This window comes from Plectropomus leopardus, chromosome 17, assembly GCF_008729295.1.
Source record: "Plectropomus leopardus isolate mb chromosome 17, YSFRI_Pleo_2.0, whole genome shotgun sequence".
Taxonomy (NCBI): domain Eukaryota; kingdom Metazoa; phylum Chordata; class Actinopteri; order Perciformes; family Serranidae; genus Plectropomus; species Plectropomus leopardus.
In genome coordinates this window covers 19,878,500-19,899,416 of record NC_056479.1, presented here as the reverse complement: position 1 = coordinate 19,899,416, position 20,917 = coordinate 19,878,500, and the positions used below count along the sequence as shown (strand labels likewise).

At 39.2% G+C, this 20,917-nt stretch overlaps 1 pseudogene; it reads left to right on the top strand.

Annotated features, from left to right (window-relative positions):
• The first annotated feature begins 304 nt into the window (after positions 1-304).
• Positions 305-16,296, top strand: LOC121956219 (annotated as a pseudogene).
• The last annotated feature ends 4,621 nt before the right edge of the window (positions 16,297-20,917 follow it).

The window sequence follows — 20,917 nt, the reverse complement described above, 5'->3', positions numbered from 1 at the left end:
CTTTTTTTGGAGAAGATGAGTCCTCTACGGATAATTTGGCTCTTGATTTAAAAAAAAAGTTAAAAGAAAATTTTCAGCCGTTTGTAATCTGCAATCCTCACTGCTAAACTTCACCAAAAAAATCCCACTCAATCTTAAAACACTGTTACTGTAAAGTTAAAAACATACTTTGGGTTGACCAGACAGTCTGAGTCATCTGCTCAACACTGCCATCGAGTGGAAGTAATGAGAATAAGGTCAGACCTTACACAAGGGGGACAGAGCTGCTGACACTTGATCTGGACGTGCAGGTTTTTTTCCAGCTCCAGCCGGGTGACACTCAGCAAACATAAAGTTTAAACTGCAGAAAAATCTAATTTAGTTTTAAGACTCAGACATATTTGAAATGGATGAAATGTCATATTGCTCTTTCTCTGGTGGAGAAGAATATAAAGATCATTTCCAACCTGGTGAGTAGAAAAGAAGCATGAAGTCCCTCTGTGGTGAGAGTAAAGATCAATAACGTAATAATAATGTTTTCCTCTCAGGTATTTATGTTTGTTCTGAATGTGGACACGAGTTATTTTCCAGCACGTCAAAGTTCGAGCACTCTTCTCCTTGGCCCGCTTTCTCAGAGACAATCCATGAGGACAGTGTCTCCAAACACCCTGAGGCATGGGGACCCCTAAAGGTAGACTACATCTGTCAACACTGCCTGTTATTAACCCTTCCAAACCTAGATTTACTTCACTTGATGATGGATGCATTGAAATGCCTCCACAAGTATTTAAATATTTGATCTTTAAGCAAATTGTTTTGTTTTCATTCTTTTTTTTTTCATGGGGAAACAAGTGAGAACTGTTCTGCAAATTGCAAGAAATGACAGATTTCAAAAATTATTTCTTAAAAAAAGGCAGTGAAAATTGTCCAAAAAATTATATTTATAAATTATCATATTTTCATATTATTGTTAGTATTTTTAAAGCTCTTTTTCCAGGCAATTTCCTTGTTTGTTTGCTGTTTTTTAACCCCTTTCTTGCACTTTTTTTTGTTGCAAATGTTTGGGTCATTTCTTATTTCATTGCTCATTGCTTTTATTCTGTTTATTTTTAAAATAAATCAAGCTAATTTGCTGAGGTTTCAACGGGTTAATCATGTGATCTATAAAGTTTTGATTTTAACCTTCTTGATTTAAATACCCCAGGTTTGTTGTGGGAAGTGTGGCAATGGATTGGGCCATGAGTTCTTGTATGATGGACCAAAAGAAGGACTCTCACGCTTCTGAATATTCAGCAGCTCACTGACATTCATCCCTAAAGGTGAGTCTATCTTGTAAACACATACAGTACGTTTCGCTCTTATTATGCACCTTGAACTCACTGTTTGCTTTGGCCTTTTCTCTCTCAGAAAAGGTGGATGGACAGAGAGGTGAGCTGTGAAAGAGCGGAGACTTGTCTGCTGCTGACGGTGAGGACAGTGGATGAAGTGCTCCTGGACAAAGCCAAATGGAGCTCCGGAGCGCTGATGGACGTTGACCTCACTGGGCAGCAAGAGCAGACCGGTCTGAACCACTTTTTTTAAAAATCAGTAGCACAGATACACAGTACCAACAACTAGGATCCAAGTTCAACCACATTGAATTTGTGCTATACAGAAATACTGTAATATTTAACACCCTCACCAGCAAAGAGCTGCAGATACGAGTTAATTTCTCACTAGTACCATAAGTTACATTAGTGCACCACTCAGGATCCAGGAAAACATGTTGAACAGTGTGCAGACTTCAAATCCTTAAAAAGTGTAATTGCATGGTCCTGACAGTTGATGGTGCTATGTGTCTGAAAACAATCTTAAATGAACTGAACCAAAGTAATACTGTAGCAGAAGTTTGTTCTCTCAAGAGTGAATAGAGAAGAATATCCCACTATGAGCTCCATGTATTCAAAGCAAAAAAACCCCAAAACATTTATGGCGAAGCAGTTCAGAAAACAAAATTTCACAACAACAAAACATTTCAAAAAGCATGACTTTTTTTCGTTTTGTTTTATGAATTGTTGTGTTTTTCTGAGGGCCACTATACACACATATTTTCCTTATATTCCAGACATTTTTTTAGGATCCAACCAGAGCTCCATATATTAATACAAAAATAAAAAATAGGACCATAATGGAGATGGGTTTGCCTTTTTAGGGTCTATATGGCAAATTACAGAATGCCCCCCATACTCTCACCCCAGGGGCCCCTATGCAGCTGTACTAGTCATATTTATGCCGTGATTTCCACCATAAGTTGATGCTTTTTTAAAGGCACAACCTGTTGCATAAAAAACACCAGAATGCAGGAAATTAAGGGTAAGACACCCAAAATTTCTTAGGGAGGGACGTCCAGACCCTTTACTTAAAATGTGTCCTACAAATGTTGGAAAAAAAACCCCAAAACACACTGTTTGTCCTAAGAGTGTGCATGGGTCTGACTTCCCTCACGGTTATCTCCTCAAAAGTAGCTGACAAATACAGAACTGTGATTTTAATCATATGTAACACACAGCATGTTTTCAGATGAAGGTCTCTGAAGTCTTATCAAATTGGGGTCAATGACCCACTGTGTATCGATCTAGAGACCCTTGATGTGAAAAAGATTGAGAACCACTAAATAAAGTGTACTTCAGTAATTGTAAAGACTTCCCTAACACTAAGTAAAAAAGCTCCTACTGAATCACAAAAAAAAGTTAATTTGTGGATTTTTTTTTTGACATTTTTGCTAAATCCAGTGATTAGGATACAGTTAATATCTGAGCATCATGTCTGTATCTCCTCTCTCTTGGCAAGCTTGTTTTAGGATCTTGAAATTATCTGGATAACCTTTGAGTAAAACTCAGACATCAGTCCAGACCCGGGCGTGTTCTGTGTTTTCCTACTCAGTAAACCTGCCTCTTCTTGGCTCGTGAAGTGATGGTATTATAAACAAAGAAGGATGTGGGGGTGCGTTCAACAGCTCGTGTGCTGTTTAAATGTCTGAGACGGAGCAGGTGTGGAGCTGCTCGTTTCAAAGGCTGGAAGATCAGAGGGGGAGATGAAAGCTGCAGTGTCAGGCAGAGGATTAAGAAAGGAAGTGCAAACATTCGTAGATGGTAATGATGTGTAGTGGCATGGCATTTAAGGCAAAGACTGTTTTGCACATTTGACGTGATGATGATTTTTTCTGTGAGATCCAAACTGCTGAATTCACTTCAGAGGGAACAGCTGCAAAAGTATTGTTTTAAATGTTTGTATTTTGTCTGAAGTGATGATGAAGTAATACCTTCCTCGTGACTGATTAGATACCTTCGTCTCAAGATTCTCAGACAGCTGGCACACAGATCGAACTGTCCTCAGGGCTGATGTCTGGGAGAAATAGGGAAAAAACGCAACAACAGTCAGAGACCAAAAAACAAAGATAAACCAGATGTGAGATTTTTTCTTCCTCTTATTTTGTATTTATTTATTTTTCTACTTGTATATCCCTGGTCGAAAGTTACTCACTGTGAGAGAGAGCGAAAGAGGAGTGCATCTGAGGGGAAAGGGGAAGGAATCTATTTGTTTGCTTATTAATGACTTAAACATGCATCACTGTAGGAAAAAAAAACACGTTAAAAAAACAATGACAAACTTGGCAGGAGATGTCCCACAAATTGCAAAAAGGTGGTAAAAGGTAATAAGAAAAATTAACTAAGAATTATTTTTACTTTATTTATTTATTTATTTAATTATTTTTAAAAAGAGGTGAAGATTATTAGGAAATTATTATAAAAAATGTCCAGAAAACAATATTTAGGATAAAAAAAAAAAACAAATAACTAAAATTATGTTACAAAAAATTTAATATATTAAATGAATACACACTTTTTTTAAATTAGGTTTCATCATTTTCTTGATTGTTTTTAACTTTGTATGTGTGCTTATTTTCATGTAATTTATTTTGCTGGTGTACGGGCCATGTCTTGTTAAGTTGCTCGTTGCCTTCTTTCCATGTTTTTGAAAGAAATCAGACGTGAGAACGAGAGACAGGGAGGAAAAGGAAATGGCCCCAAAACACAGGACTGTGATTAAATTTTGCTATCTGCGAGAACACTCTTTCTCGCTGGCATCTGAGCACAGCTGGATGGCCAAGAGGAAGCAAACAGGAAGGAGGAAGTGGTAATCCTCCGATAGAATCACGAGACAGACTTGAATCGTAACCACACTTTTCCTTCCACTTACCTCTGGGGCTCATCCTGCTTGTAATCAAATCCTTAATTACATTAAACCGCCATTACTCCAAAGTCCTCCCCAATCCCAAAGGGCGAGCCTCAGGCTTCAATTTAAGCACATATGTGTGTGTGTGACTCATTTGCAGGGACATCTTGTTTTAATTGAAACGTATATGAGGCCTGTTGCTTAGATGTGGATGTTTACGGGCACTGCACCTGCTTCTGTTTTGAGCCACAGAGCAAAAAAAAAAGTCTCATTCTGTGTCCACACGCCACAACATTATACCCAGTTTCATCAAGGTAGTATTCCCTAAAAACATCTGTCATCCAGTGGCTCCGCTTCACACACCAACGGAGGCTGTGATCACTTTGTGGGAGGACTAAAGCTCCTGAATGCATGACTGTAACAGAAATAGAGAAAAGCCCTTTCATCAGGGAGTAATATGCAGTGTGTGCGTTACCCCTCTATGTATGATGTCTCCATCCGTACACGGTGGGGCTGCCCTCCACATGTTACAGACCACATGTGTCGGCCAAACATCTGTAATGACTGGAAGGATAAACAATGCTTTTATACATGACACTGGAATGTGATTTCCGCTCTGGATCAAGAGAAAGTGCTGGAAACTGAAGGCACTCCAGGTTGGGTGTTATTGTATTTCAGTCAGAAAAACATGTGTGTTTCAAAGAGACTTAACCCTTTGTAGTCCTGGAAAAAGAGTCTTTTTTTAAGTTCGTGGGGCTATAATTTCAAATAAATGCCTATTTTTTTTAAACAGACCCCATCGTTTTTTAAGTGTAGGCCCTTTATTTAACAGTTGAGATGACCATCATGGTAATGGTAAAAATCAAAATTACAAATAAGGCTTTTAATATGTTAGTATGCCGAAATATATCAATTTTAGATCATGGAATAAGTCGTATTATCAGTGTTAGTGTTGTTTTCACAGATGTATTCTAGAAAATGCCATTACAATTTTTTGAAAACATCTCAGAAATAGTGAAAAAAATCAAACTTATATATTTATTTTCATCAGACATATGATGGAATAACACTAAATATATGGTATTAACAACAGTGAGCATTTATCCATTTTTATTTCATAAAATTGTGAATTTGTTTGGATGAGCATGGCTTTAGACGGTAAAAAAATCAGATTGTCAAAATTCATTTTCCATATATACAATAGATAACATTAAGAAGTTCATTTATATCTAAGCAAATAGTCAATTTAAATTACATTAGCTTAGCTTCACTGCCTTTACCATAAAAGGCCAAATGAGCCGCTAAACCAATAAAATTATTTTACTGTTTTATTTTTTGTACAAAGTTACATATATCTGTTAAGTGAGACCTATGAAACTAGATACTACATTTGTAGAAAAGATATATGTTCATTTTATAATCCTACTACACAGAGCCCTCACATCTGGTGCGATTTTTATTTTTCGTGGTTATTAACTTTCGTACCAGCTGAAAAGGCCTACAGGTTTGAGAAACAGTGACATCTAGTGGATGTTTTTAGCATAGCATACTCAAAGCAAGTGGTAGAGATACCTCAACCAGGATGAGTTAAACCCAAAACATTTTTCATGAAGATGTAGTGACTCAAAATAAAGGGTTGAGCAGGATGTTGAAGTGTTAAGAAGCAAGCTGTTTGTTTTGGTGATAACGCTCGTGCTATTTGCTCATTGAAACTGGCTCCAATACTACCTATTTTTGGTGTGGATATACAGAAAATATGATTATTTATGGGAAAGGGAGGGTCACACATTATGCCCCATTCAGTCACAGAGACTCAAGGAAAAACATTTGCGGCTTTAGGGCAAGTCAAGATTAAAAAATAAATTAATTAATTTGAAAAAAAAGTCACATCCCAGCCAACCCCTCTGATTAATAAAGTACAGTCTCTAAAATGAGCATATTTTTGCCTGTCCTCTCTGAAAGACCTGGCAGTGAACCACAATGTGAAATATGCAGTTTACTGAGCGTATAAACAGATTTTAATGCAGTGTGGGTAAATGAAATGCATATCTTGACAGCGTGTGTTGGTTATAAACACTGTAAATGTGGAATGAGAAGTAATAAAAACACAATTACAACAAGGAAGAAACAATGAAAAACCTCAACTTTCTGTTCGTTCCAACAAAATGTCAACAGTTTAAACATGGGAGGGAGCCCACAGGAAAGCCAAAAAGCACCCCATAAAATCCCAAGTATGAGGGCAGTAAAGAAATAAACAATAAGAAAACTCAAAGATTATCTTCAATGGCTTCGGCGGCTTTTTGTCACCTTTATCACACGATCACATTCCTGTTTCTGAGCTTCAATAACACAGGAGGTTTTGAACATATATGTATTTGCAAACATCTTTCACTATCTGCAGTCTGATCTGTTTCGGGGAGATAAGACCCGGAGACGGCAGCACAGGTTGGTCTGAAAGCTTCAAAGGAGTACTTGAGGTGTGTGGCACTGGTATTGTTCACGCAGATCAGGGAGAGGGGTCCTTATTTTTGGGGATCGACTGTGGGATAAGAAAGAGGGTTTAAAGCAGAAGAAGAAAGACCGGCTGATTCTGTGCCCACATGTCAACTTTTATCCTTGATCAGAGACTGTGGGCTTGAGAGGTGGGCACAGTGATCTAGAAAAAAAACTGTGGACAAGCTCTGTGCGTCCTGTCAAACATCTATGTTGTGTTTGCCGTGAGTTTTTTAGAGTCTGTTTTTTAAGAAATGATCAAATAGAGCCTCAGATAAAAGTGAGCCCCAGGCAAGGAAACATTTATCAAATGCGCCGTCTTCAGAGTATGGAAATATCAGGACGGTTTGGGATTTGGGCTGAGTGATTTAAAAGGATGCTCGGCTTAGATAGTCAGAGCGGTGATGAAATGTGGAAAATGCTCTATTTGTGTGTCCAGAAATGTCAGGGGCCTTTGACGTCTGGAGAGGTTTATGGCACTCTAAAAACGTCTTTGCGCAGACAGAGACTGAACACTACTGAGAAGAAGAAAGTAATTACCTCAGTCTTTCCCTGAGTACGGTGCCATAGACCGTCCCCCTCCCCCCCACCAACCACCCAACCTCCACCCACCCTGCAAACCCCAGCTCCCTGCAATTTGTGGCTGCTCATCCTCTGTCATCTTGGTTAGTAATCCCAGTGTGCTCCATAGGAGACAACAAGCATTTTTGTGCACACTTTTTTCCCTTTGTATGTCTTTGCGATGCATATATACATACAGTCTGTATGAAATTTTGTGAACACCCCCAGAGGCCCCCAGAGATGGGTGGTCTTAATAGTTAAAATTGCTCCTTCGGTCATGCTGATTGTTAACTTCTGTGCAGAAAATGTTCAGAGGTGCCTGAGCTAATTATAACCCAATCAGGAACCTATAATCATTTCCAGCATTATGAGTCGGTTACGGAGGTGTTCTGTTTTCTTCAGAAGATGTTATGAAAGGTAGAGACAATGTTACATTTGCACACTTTTTACCAAAAATCAAGTAAGAAAAGATGAAACAGGAGCCCTTTTTAAAAAGATATCGCACTATAGGGCCGCAACAAAGTTCTTTTTTTTTTGGCAGCGCCTTTGCAGTTTTACACAGAAACAAACAACATCAGCACCATGCCCCTCCAGTGGAGGATTTTAAACAGCATGCCGGCGTCGTGGAAACAAAAGAGGCATGACAGGCTTGATGTGCAAGGGGCTGAATACATGCCGTTGCTTTAACTGCCTCAAAAATCTAAGGTTGGGCGCTAACTTCGATGAGTGCAGAGGCAGTTTGCATGTGAGGTTGCTGAGCGACTATAATCAGCAACTTATCATAGCCCTCATACCATAAATCCTGACTTCAAACCTGATCTTCTTCCAGGTGTTTCTCAAGTGTGCATTGGGCCTAAAATATAGCCTGTGAGAGAGATGTAAAGCTCAGGTTATCCCTGCATTATATTTCACTTCTTCATATTTATCAGACTGATTTTCACAGAAAAAAGGAAAGATATCTGCCAGCCGTGATTGGTTGTTCCTCGTCATACGACATACAGGACCCGCAAGTCACAGCCCTCATGCCCTGAAACATAAATGCTCAGAAACATGTGTGCATGACACCTGCCACCTGTCTCCATTAAAAACATTAGAAATGAGTGTGCAAAAAAACATGGCATGTGTACAGCCCCTAACACAACAGCGTTGGCCTCTAATGTGGAATATAACAGCCCTTTTTAAACAATAACCATAGCATAACATGGAAATACAAATCCTTCACCATTCTTGTTATATAGCAGCTGATCTCATCCTTTGCTTAGAGGGTAAGGACCTCCTGGACTTTGTTGTCTCCCCGTTGTGCAGACATTTTCGGTGCTGTTCTTCTAGTTGCGAGCTGTTGTTGGCTGCTTTTGAAATCTTCCATGGTGGGTCGCACACATAACACATCGGCCAAATCTCACACCCCTCATGCCAAAGGCCCCGTTCTGATGGCTGTCCTGTTTACACAGACACCGTTACTTCTGCTGCTGGCTCAAATGCAGCTCTGTCCCTCCATTTACCAATCGAACGATAGGGCAGCATAGTGGTGTGATAGTCCATACTTTAATAGGCAGTGTAAAAGGTGCAAGAAGACACTGAGTCAGGTCCAGGTTAGTATTTTGCAAGTCCCAAGTAAGCTTCAGATCTTTGTACAAACAAAAAAATTCAAACAATTCCTTTAAAACACATCTAATGTCTGTAACACTGTATTTTACCCCACAGAATGACCAAATTTTAAATTTAAAGTGTGTGTTTATTTGTATGATCACATCTGGATCCCCCTGGTTGTATGAATGAGGGGAATTCCACATACCTCTCCAGCTTTATGCCCCTAAGCACCCATTGTGCAACACATAAATACACATATATAAACACACTGATGTTACCTCTCAAGGCAACTTCGTTAGATTAGAGCCAACTTCCCGTCTGGAGTTATCATTTATCACCTGCGTGTATGTCAAAAATAACTCTTGAATGCATACTTTGTTTATCTTCAGCATCAATGTCTGGCGCAGACAAACTCTATTCTTTTGCTTTTATGCCAGAAAAGTAAATACCCTCTAAACTCGCCTGTCAGTCACTGCAGTAATGGTTTCTCTCGACCTCTCAGCCTCTCCCTATTGGCTTGTCAGTGTCCCAGATTTGAGCAGGGAGCGCCACATTACCCCAAATTCTAAAGACAGTGAAGACAGCGAGTGCCCTTTGTGTTTTCCTCCATATGTATCTGTAACAAACATTGCAGGAAGTGAATAATCAATTGCTTGGTAAAAACAGAATCCAAGTCAGTTTTGAATGTACAATAGGGAAGTCCGCAGAAAAGCCTTCCTGCTGTCGTTTGGACCCGCAGCTCTGTTGTGTCCCCTAAAAACACAGACCTCAAAACCCAAAGTGAGACCAGATGAGAGTTTCAGGAAGGAGAGGAAGATTTGTGTTTGAGGGTGCGTGACTGTGTGTGTGAGTGTGTTGGTAAAGGGGTTAAAAAAAAGAGGTCAAAGACTCAGAATACATTCCCACAGGAATGAGGCTCACAGACAAACCAATGTGATTATCAGCTTTACGACAAAGTGAGGGTGTGGTGGTGGTGTTTTAAAGACAGAGGAGCTTAGCCATGACCGCGAGTCAAAATGATGAACCTGTGCTGATTTGTAAAAGTCTTTATCCAAATAATGTCTTTGCACCATAAATTAAAGAAATAGTTTGACATTTGAGGAACTTTCTGACAGTAAGGCAGATAGCGTCTGCCCACTGGCACCTTTAGGGGGACAGTTCACCCTAAAATACAAAAACATATTGTTTTTCCTTTTACCTGTAGCGCTATATATCAATCTAGATTGTTTTGTTGTGAGCGGAAGAGTTTTGGGGATATCAGCCGTTTAGATGACATTTCCAAATGTCTTAATATTGTTTTAATTTCTCTCCATCCCAGCCAATTTTTCTGACTGTGTATGATTTAAATAGACCTTTGGACAGTGATAAACATGACCTAATGCAGTGTTTGTCCAAAAACATTTTACACTTTGAACCATGCTTTAATAATTCAAGCTAAAAAAACATCAATCCCTACAGTGAAATATCCAATTTTAAAGGTCATTTATCTCCCACTAGGCCTTTTTTTTTCCCGGTGCGTCACATATTTGCTGCTCTCCTGTCCCCTTTGGCCAAAACAACCGCCAGCACCTTCGCTGATGGTTTGCTTGTTTGAGCTGCACATGATTTTGCATTCCTGTGAAATGCAGACTGGCCCCAAAGGGTAGAAGCCCATCTCCTGTTTCTGCAGCATGAAACATTTTCTCACACTCACACACACACACGGACAGGTGATACTATTTTAGCCAACCTGACTCAACAGTGAGTCAATGGACAGAGCAGCTCTTTTTCTGTTTTTTAGGATGACAGCTCTCTTTTCTCACAGTCGATGTGACAGGTTGGAATTCAAAAAACATGGGAAACTCCAGAGAGTGGAGAGACAAACTGCTGTGGTTTTACACCAGTAATTACAGTCAGTTAACACCCATCTGATGGCTGTTTTTATTTACAGAGATCCACCAGGTTCGACTTGCTTACATAAATGAACACTTAGTTCCCGCTTAACTAATGAGACATTCACCCAGTTGCTCGTTCACACGCATCTTTTGCCCATCCAATTGTTCTGAAGAAGCTGAGTGAGTGTGAAAATTAACGAGCACATCCATTTGGGTGGCGGTTCTGGCCCAGTAACAGTAGCACAGTGTTCGGTCCAACCGTCCGTGTCAGTGAACTGCAAAGATGGAAAGAAAGTTGTTTTTCACACACTGGGCGGAAATAGATGGTGACAGTGACACATAAAAGGCAGGGCTGTGGTTTGGGGCTGACGTCATGGCAATCAACATTTAAGACGACGAGGCCTTTCAATGAAGGAAAGCCACATGGAGCAGCCCACAAGCATTTCAGTAAGTAAGAGTCTGGGATCGGGTACCACAAGCGGTACATGTGCACGCAGACTGGAACAATAGGCCTCCACAGGCACATGGATGCATGCACAACACCCCAGGAAAAGAAGTCTCTGCACGCATATTGACAGACTTCACATATACAGTCAGACACAGCTCAAAATGTTTCACCTTCACAGCTCTGTCAGATTTGCAGCCACACGTCTTAGTGAATCCCCCGAAGTGAGCTGGGAGGCATGAAACTGTATACCGAACTAATCACAGTTGTCTCTTTTTTAACCTCTCTCTCGCTCTGCCTCGTTCACACTCGTCTTCTGTCATGAAGACACAAACACATATAGGCACACGCGAGTTCCCCTCACACCTCCTTCCTCGCCTTACGCCTCCACCCTTCCAGTGGTGGGCGAGGTATTCAGATCTTTTATTTAAGTAAAAGTAGTAATACTCTGTTACAAGTGGAACTCCTACATTGAAAATGCTACTTAAGTAGAGGTAATTAAGTATAATCAGGAAAATGTGTTTAAGTATTAAAAGTAAAAAATATCCAATGCAAAAAAATCTGAGAAAAAAAAACATGAATCCAAAAAAACTCAAAAATAGTAGGAAAAAAAAGAAAAAAAATTTCCCAAAAGCCAAAACTATATAAAAAAAATTTAAAAACCCACCAAAAACTTCAAAATTAAAATAAAAAAAGAATAAAACACCCCATAACTCAAAATCATTTACGAAAAATGTAGAAAAGACAACCCCATACTCAAAATTATTGAAAGAGGAAGAAAAAGAAAAAAAAGAAAGAAAAAACTTAAATGTTTGCTAAAATAATTGGCAATTAATTTTCTGTGAATCAACTAATTGATTAATCAATAATTGTTGCAGCTGTACTTTACGCTTTAACGCTTTCTTAACTCTTTTGTAAAGTAACTAAAGCTGACACAAAAATGAAGTGAAATAAAAAGTATAATATTTTTCTCTGAAATTTAGTTAAAGTGACATGAAAAGGAAAATACACTTACACGAAAGTACAAGTCCCTCAAATTCATACTTAAGGATGATACTTGAGTAAATGTACTTTGTTACATTACACCACTGCACCCTTTCAAACACACCCAATATCACTTAGGAGCCAATAACCACCAGATCCCACTTTTCAGCACAGAGCTGCGGATTAGAAAAGAAGGCATTTCCCAAACGGTCTGCGGCTTGTGCGATGACATGATTGTCATTCACTTTAATTCCCCCTGTACTCTTCAGATCCTCGCTCTTCTGATTCTGCTGCTACAATTAAGCACTAAGAGAAGGTAAATAACAGTAAAAAAAAAGAGACTCCTGTGCAGACTTGCTCCCCGGAAAGGCATTTTAGGTTTTATTGCCAAGATGAAAGACACATTGAAAATGTCTCTGTGCAGCTGGTTTCTAGCGGTTGAGCAGGGCTTGCATGCATTTTTGTTTATTTGAAAACTATCTGTGGGTTGTGTCTCTATACATGTGTATCAGTTGCGTAATTGAACCTTCTGGCTTTGGGTGCTGCCCAAATTGAACCCTCATGAAGTTGGAATGAATCTTGCAAACTTTTCCTCCAATATAAATTACTCCCATGTTGAACTTGAGGCATTATGTGAGTCTAACACTGTTTAATGCTTTCAAGGCCGTTGAGGCTGTTGCGTAAGCTCCAAACATCTCTCCTCTCAGATCTTTAGTACATTCATCCTTTCATTGATGTCTATATAAAGCTGCAGGGCAAGTCTGGGAGTCTGGAAGTCCTCCTGCAGGCAAAAAAGATCGATGCACCTGTGTGAAGGTGGCGGGACGCGAGGGATGGAGGAGAAGAGGAAGATGTGGGGGGAGAACTTTGTATGTGGATGAAGAGATCAGAGCGATTTTTTTCGGCGTCCATCCATCATTCTTACTGCTTACGTTTGCAGATGAAAGTTTGGGAAGGCTCCAGGAGAAGGGTGGGGCATCACAGCGGCTTTGTTGTTGGCTTTTGTATTCATGGAGCCTCCCTACCTGAGGGCTTGGCCATTCAGCATCTAACATATAGCAGACAGTGTGTGTGTGTGTGTGTGTGTGTGTGTGTGTGTGTGTGTGTGTGTGTGTGTGTGTGTGTGTGTGTGTGTGTGTGACATCTTTTATTTCTTCAAAGGAGCTGCACTTTAGATGCCACAATGTGAGCGTTAAACTGGATTGTTTTGGGATAATGACTGCCAGTGGTGTAATGTAACAAAGTAACAATACCTAGTTTGTTATAGTATTTAAGTTTTTTATGTTTTTTTTTTTGTTGGGGGGGGGGGGAGTAAAGGAATGGGGAGGAAGGAAAAACTAGATTTTGTTCTTAAATTCCTTTAAATTGTGAATCAGACCTTGTTTTTCTTCAAGTGTACGCTACATTTTTGTATGTTTTTCTTAAAATTCTGACTGCTTCCTGAAAATATAATAGCCTACAATTACTTTTGTTACTGAAGTACAGTAAATATAAGATACTTTAGGACTTTTACTCAAATAATAATATAACAGGTGACTATAACTTCCACCAAAGTCATTTTCTGGCAAGAAATCTTTTACACCAGTATGGCTTTCAGGTACTTCATCCACCACTGATGACATCCGCCTTGCACAGAAAACCAGATCCAAACAGTAGGAAAACCCTCTGATATGCATACGTCTTCAATCTGGAGTTCATTATTAGTAAATGTCTCATTTGAGGACACAATAAAAAGGTTCCATTTGTAGGAAACTGCAGCCATGCCTCTGCACCGCTAAATGAGTATCTCCTGGGCGGTGGTTTCAAAGATCTGTCATGATGGCTTTAAGGAGGTTCTGTCGGGTATCTTGCGGCTATCGCAAATGGCCGACAGCTTCTTCCTCATACTGGAAATTGCAAAATGAGAGTGGAACATTCTGCCTTTGCTGAGGAGGATTTGTAATTTGCTGTAATGGCTGACACATGTACGCGGCATCAGCGGGCCTCTGGCTATGGAAATCTCTATCAGTGCTACACGCAGGGATGCAGCAGCAGCACCTGAAGGCACCGCAGATGGAAAAGTAGTCTGCACACATGCATAAATGCCCACACATGAATGTGAGCGCATAGTAATGTAAAGATGAAGAGATGTATGCACACAAACACATCACTTGAGATATATTATCTAACCTCAGTCCTATACATGCAGGCACAGTTCACAACTTGCACGCCGTATTTGTTTCCTCAACACTGCCGCGGCCTGTTTGTTTCTTTAATCTCGCTGTTTATATTTCTGCGTCCAAACCTGTCAGTATAACTCCAACTAGAGCAATTAGCGTGAGGGAAAAGCAAATAAAATGTCTGATGAAAGCAAAGCCTGGATCCTGACCTCATTTTGACTGAATCTGCCGCGAGCCAGCAGACAGTCATTTCCAAAGCTGTGAATTCCTCGGTGCCAGACTGGCCTCGCTTTGGATGGATTTACAATGGCTGTTTGTGCTTCAAAACATATCATTATTCTATATTTGCCTCGGTCATGTCAGAATACGCTCAGACCTTTGTTTGAGTAGTTGTTGTTTTGTTTTTTCTCAACTGGTTTTATCATCGCAGAAGACTGAAATTGCAATCACAGTAATGCTTAAATTTGAAAAGCTTATGTATTCCTTAAAGGAAAAGTTCAACATTTTTGGACATACGCTGTTCCCTTTGTTAGGATACGATAAGCTAAGATAAGCTAAAATAAGCTAAGATAAGACAATCCTTTTTTAGTCCCACAGAGGGGAATTTCGTGTTGTTACAGCAGTGGATAGTGCAAACAAGAAGCTACAATAAAAAAGCACACATGCACACACAAAGCAGTAAATGAGCATCAGTAATACAAAACACAAACCAATATATTAAGTAATAGATGACAAGCTCAATGGAGTAATGCTCTCACATAGGCTGAATTTAGAGCTAAAGTCAGCCGCTGACTGCAGGTGTACGATTTTAATAGTTGTACGATAATTTTGCCATCTCTACAATGTAGGAAATTACAAAAAAGTGCCAAAAATGTATGTGTTTATGATTGGTGATGGCTGTAGTTATAGAGCTTGAGGTTTCTCACTATGCTGTGTCCAAGTCAAGTGTTTTTTTTGTTTTTTGTTGTTTTTTCATTTTGCACTGGTAATGTCATTTATAGCCAGAGTCATGGTGGAGTTCCCACCAAAACATAGATGGCGAGCAGCTCCATGGCAGAAAATCCCCTTTTTGTAGAATTAAATAACTAATTAAAACCTAATTTATAAAAACAATCACTTGAACAAACACCAGGGTGAGGAGAACTACCTTCGGTGACAGGAACCATCTTTGGGAAAAATTAATTTGGCGTGTACTTTGAGGTTTTAGTTTATGTCCCATTCACTAACAAGGAGGGGCGGGCTTAATGACCTATACTGCAGACAGACACTAGGGGGCGATCGAGACTGAAATGTTGCACTTTGGGGGAACTTTATAGACAGTCTATAATCAGGACACATAAACAATTATGCCACAAAAGATATGTGGTAAAACAAGTCCCAGTCCACCTCAGCAAGTGGGTTGAGTGATCGGATCACAATGCGTCTTGGTAGTCGTTTAGTCTTGTATTTTTTTGGTGTCTACTTGTGATCAGATAACCTAACACATGTTAATATCAGGTGTAAACAGGCTATAAGATGCTGGCGGCAGCTTTTTTTTACACAATACAGACACGGGAGTTCTATCAACACTGAACTTCTTCTTTACTTTTTTTTTTAACTTTAGTAATCTCTTTTTTCTCTGAGGATATAGAGTAAGAGGGCTGACTAGAGATAAAAACATAAAATACTCAATTAGCCGACACAGTGAGTTTGCCAAATTCATTTACTATCAGTCTGAAACGTACTTCGCCCCGGGGTTGAGTGTGTTAAGTGTGAGTGTGTGAGTGCGTGTGCATCTATTTCTCAGACAGATCATCTACCTCAGTTCCCCTTTACTTCTCCTCTCTCTCTTCCCATCCCCTCATCCATTCAAACAGCCGCTCAGTGTGTTAGTCAGGTTCAAAGTCTGAACTCCATCTCAGGTTTAACCTCCGTCTCTTTGCCAGGAGAAACTCTACACCTGCTCCAGCTCTCCAGAGTCAGGGGAACATCCCGGTGCTGATCCTTCTTCTACGGCCCCCGAGGTGCCACGCTCAGCCTCAGATACTGTATTTATGGGACAGAGCAGATGCAGGGCCCCCACGCCCCCTGCTTCAGGCCTATTGTTTCGGAGGTTTGTGTTGGGAGACTTGTCACCGTGTCGGCTATGTGTTGGTTCAGCGTTGAGTCTCAGGGTGCAGGGAGAGTATAAGAGGTTTTGGATAGACATCCTGGGGCTTCTCGTATTCACAGAGACATCTATCACACAGGTTCAAAGGGCCAAGGAGGATTTTCCTCTGTGGGGTCAGCTTACATTTGTAAAACACTGATGTGCCTGTATAGCTCCTAATAAAGTACTCAAGATTTTTTTCAAATACAAATTTCCAAAGAAACAAACAACTTTAGGAATATTAAAAGATTTTGTATGTAACCTTTGACCAGTATGAAAAGTTTTACTTATTGAAAATGGGTGAACAGATTGTAATGAAACTCAAAAACTAAGATTTTTCCCAACTTTTGCCTCTAGCAGCCTGTGGATTGACTTAAAAAAAGACTGAGGAATGGTTAATATTATGTGCAATATTCATATTTATATCAATCCACTGGCTTTACACCTGTCTACTATCCTTACTGTCTATTAGCAGCTGCTGCTGTCTGCCACCCACTACACTGTAATATATATTTTTATACATAGTACTGTAAATATTTTGTATAATATAGCTTGTATTTTTTTACATTATAGGAATTTAGATTAAATTGTAAATCATTTATCAGCGCTTACATTTGTGTCCTAATTTAACTCTAAAAAAGTGGTAAGGTTTTATTTTCTTTTAACTAGCATGCTCCACGGAGGATGAAACTATTGCAGTTTCTTTATAAATCTGCATTCTCGACGGTCCTTGTGTTCTTGTGAAATGTTATCAGTCGCAGGTCAAGTGCTATTCCAATTTAAAGTCCGTACCATAGAAATAAACCTGCTAATGTTTTCAACATCCATCGTTTCTTCGAATGTTACCGCAAGAGAAGAGGTTGCATAACATTGCGAGAAAAGTCGCACAGCATCAGTCAGTGGAAACGTAAGCTGTGTTCGAAACCATCCCCTCATTCAATCATGCACTAATCACTGTGTAGTGTGTATTAAATAGTGCACTATATAGGTAATAACGAACGAGATTTCGGACATCACGTCGAATTTTTTTCCTCCCGGAAATACAAGGCCGCATTGCATTGTGGTATAGGTGAGTTAAATGTAGGGTACATCGTATGTACTGGTATGTACACTCAGATTTGCTGTGCATTGTGGGTATTTTATAGTGCACTATATAGTGGATGAAATTAACCACTGAGAATTCGAACAGCATTACAGAATGGCAAACACACTATTTAGTGCACTATATCGGTGATAGGGGACAGTTTTCGAACAATTGTGTTTTACCAACATTTTGTAAATGTTGCTCATTTTTTTCGCAATCATCAAATCAAAATTTTTATAATAAAAAAAATGTATACATGCATTTTATGTGTTGTATTAGTCCTTTAAAGGTATTTTATAGAGGTAAAAGGGACTGGATGGGCTGTAATCTGTCAAATATAATCACTATAAATAAAATCAAGTCATTTTTGAAGCAGAAACCTTTCATTGACAAGATAGGAGGTGCAATCACCTTTTGGCTGGCTAAAAAAGTGCATTTATGTGTTATACTGTTGTATTAGTAATTCGCGCGCGCGTTTACAAAAACAAATCATGTCACCTCCGGGGTCCCGTACTTAGTATCTGTAGCTGGCGAAAAAATGTAAACATCCAGAGAGCCCCCCCCCCCCCCCCTGTAATTAGGTGAAATGGTGCGGTCCTGCCTCTAACACCTGCGCATACGGGTCTTGCTAACAGGGAAATACATCCATGGGAGTGTGTCGGTGGAGTTGAATCTAAAGTTAAGGCTTCAAAAAAACATGTCTGGGAAAAAGAAAAGAAAGAAAGAAAGGAGAGAGAAAGGAAAGACAAAATCTTCACAAAAAAAGGTGAGTCACAAAGATGTTGGACATTAAAGTGTTTAGTTCGCTAATATAGCTAATTAGCTAATATCTTCTCAGAAAGCTTTGTTTACATTTTGCTCTTCGTTTAACCGTCATTTAATCAATATAGCCAAACTTTAAGCAAGTCAACCGTTGTGTTGTCGTAACTTTAACTCTATTTTGCACGAAGAAACAACCTGTTGCAAACTTTGTGGCTGTCTAGGTTTTCCCTCTCTACAGTGCAGAAAGACTGCATTTAATCCAGACGTTTTTCTAACAACACACCTGTCATAAAAATAGACGTTTGTTATTATTATCACTATCACATCTAATACTATCATACTTGTTAAAGGTATGGCATCGATGTGAACATACTTTTTAGCAATATATATCACTTGTGTAGCCTAAGAAAGTAGAAGAAATGTGCAAAAAGTCATTTTGAATGGATATTATTATAGGGAAACAAGAACAGTGATTAGCAACATAGTATATACTTTACAATTAGGACAGTATGCAAGTTTGTGTGCATGGACTTTGCAGATGTTGTTCTGTGTGTGTGGGTGTGTTATATTTGTGGTGTGAAAATGATTTTATACATGCTGGGTCAAAAATGACCCCTATATAAGATATTTACACTGTCGGTATACAGCTTTAAAGGAAATATGAACAAAGACAATGTTTCACTTTTTCTCATGTTGGGGTCATTCTTCAAAAAGTCACTGAATTTCATGTTGAAAAAAATTAATAAAGGGGTTTCCATGCTGTTAAACTTAGTGATGGGTAAATTTTGACCCCTAAGACGACATAAGGGTTAACTTGTCATCAACTTTCTCATCCACCTGACAGGTAGGACATATCAAGATGCTGATTAAACAGCATCATTACTACACAGGTGTGCTTTGGGATGGTGTCAAGTAAAGGACACTCTAACATGTGCAGTTTGATCACAAAGCACCATGCTATAGATGTCCCAAGTGTTGAGGGAGCGTTCCATTGGCGTTTGTTTACAAAGGAAACCCGACAGTTTACTAAAAATAAATACTAAATCAGTTGTCCCTGTCTTTTCCTGGTACTAGGAGGACAAAGTACAGATACAGCCTCGTCCTCAGCAGCCCTGTCTCCTCACACACTCCCATCATCGAACCAGCTCCCAACCGAAGAAGGAGGTAAGCAGCACTTTGTCAAACGACATGTCAGTTAGTAGTGAGTGAAATTTTGGTTATGATGTTATTACTGAGCGGTGGAAGCATAACTCCGTTTTTTTACTGAAGTAAAAGTAGAAATACTACAGTCTAAAAATACTCCATTACAAGAAAAAAAATCCTGGATTAAGTAAAAGTTAAGCCTTAAGTAAAAGTTCAAAAGTATCATCAGAAAAATGTACTTAAAAATCAAAAGTAAAAAGTACTCATTATGAGGAATGTTTCCTTTCAAAGCATCGTAACTATAAAAATACTATTTCTATGACCATAACATGTGCTCCTTAGATTATGATGAAATACTGTATGATTGTGTTTGCATGTTAATGGTGTAATTTTTCAATGTGGAGCCAATTTTAGACACTTTGTATACTACTAGATTAGTAGTATAATAGGCTACTGCATTGCATCACATCAAACATATCTATCTATGAATCTATCTAGTAAGTATAAGTGTTAAATAAATGTAGGCCTAGTGAAGTCAAAAACACAATATTTCACAGGTAGAGTCATTTAAAGCTTGTAATGGATTGATTTGGTTCTGGAGGTGTGGGTACAGTTTTTGGACAGGATGTGTGTGGCAGTGAAGCCCAATGTGATATCTTTTCATGAGGACCAAAATCCCAGGTGGCACTTCTAATATCATTGTTGTAAATATAATTGAAATGTATTTTCCAATCAGTCATGTTCTCATGTTTGTCACTGTTTTGGCCGATGCCCAGGTGCTCATGGCTGCCAAGTGCAAGCACCTGTGTGCAGACAATAGGATGATGACTGCATTTCATTTTACGGCCTCGGAGATGAGTCACGAATAACAAGGATCTTAGAAACATTCTGAAATCCCAGAAACGTCCTAAAATCTCAGAAATGTCCTGAAAGCCTAGAAACATCCTAAAATCCTAGAAATGGCCAAAAATCCTAAAAATGGCAGAAAATTCCTGAAAATGTCCTGGCGTCCTAGACATATCCAAAAATTCTAGAAACATTCTCAAGTCTTATACATGTCCTAAAATCCTAGAAATGTCTTAAAATATAAAAAAAAAAATCGAAACATAACGATGTCGTAATGTTTCGATTACGAAACCCAGAAGCATCCTAAAATCCTAGAAATGGCCAAAAATCCTAAAAATGGCAGAAAATTCCTGAAAATGTCCTGACGTCTGAGACATATCCAAAAATTCTAGAAACATTCTCAAGTCTTATACATGTCCTAAAATCCTAGAAATGTCCTAAAATAAAAAAAAAAATCAAATCGAAACATTACGATGTCTTAGAAATATCCTAAAATCCAAAAAAAAGGTGTATGGGGTGGCAGCCACTGGCCCCTGACCGCCTTTCTTTTTGCAACAGTGGCCCCCAATCAAAGCATGTTGAGTCTCCCTGTTCTATATGTGGGCTATTTTGTGCTCCCATGGGGCATGTTTACAGCTTGAGGAGGGAGGGGTG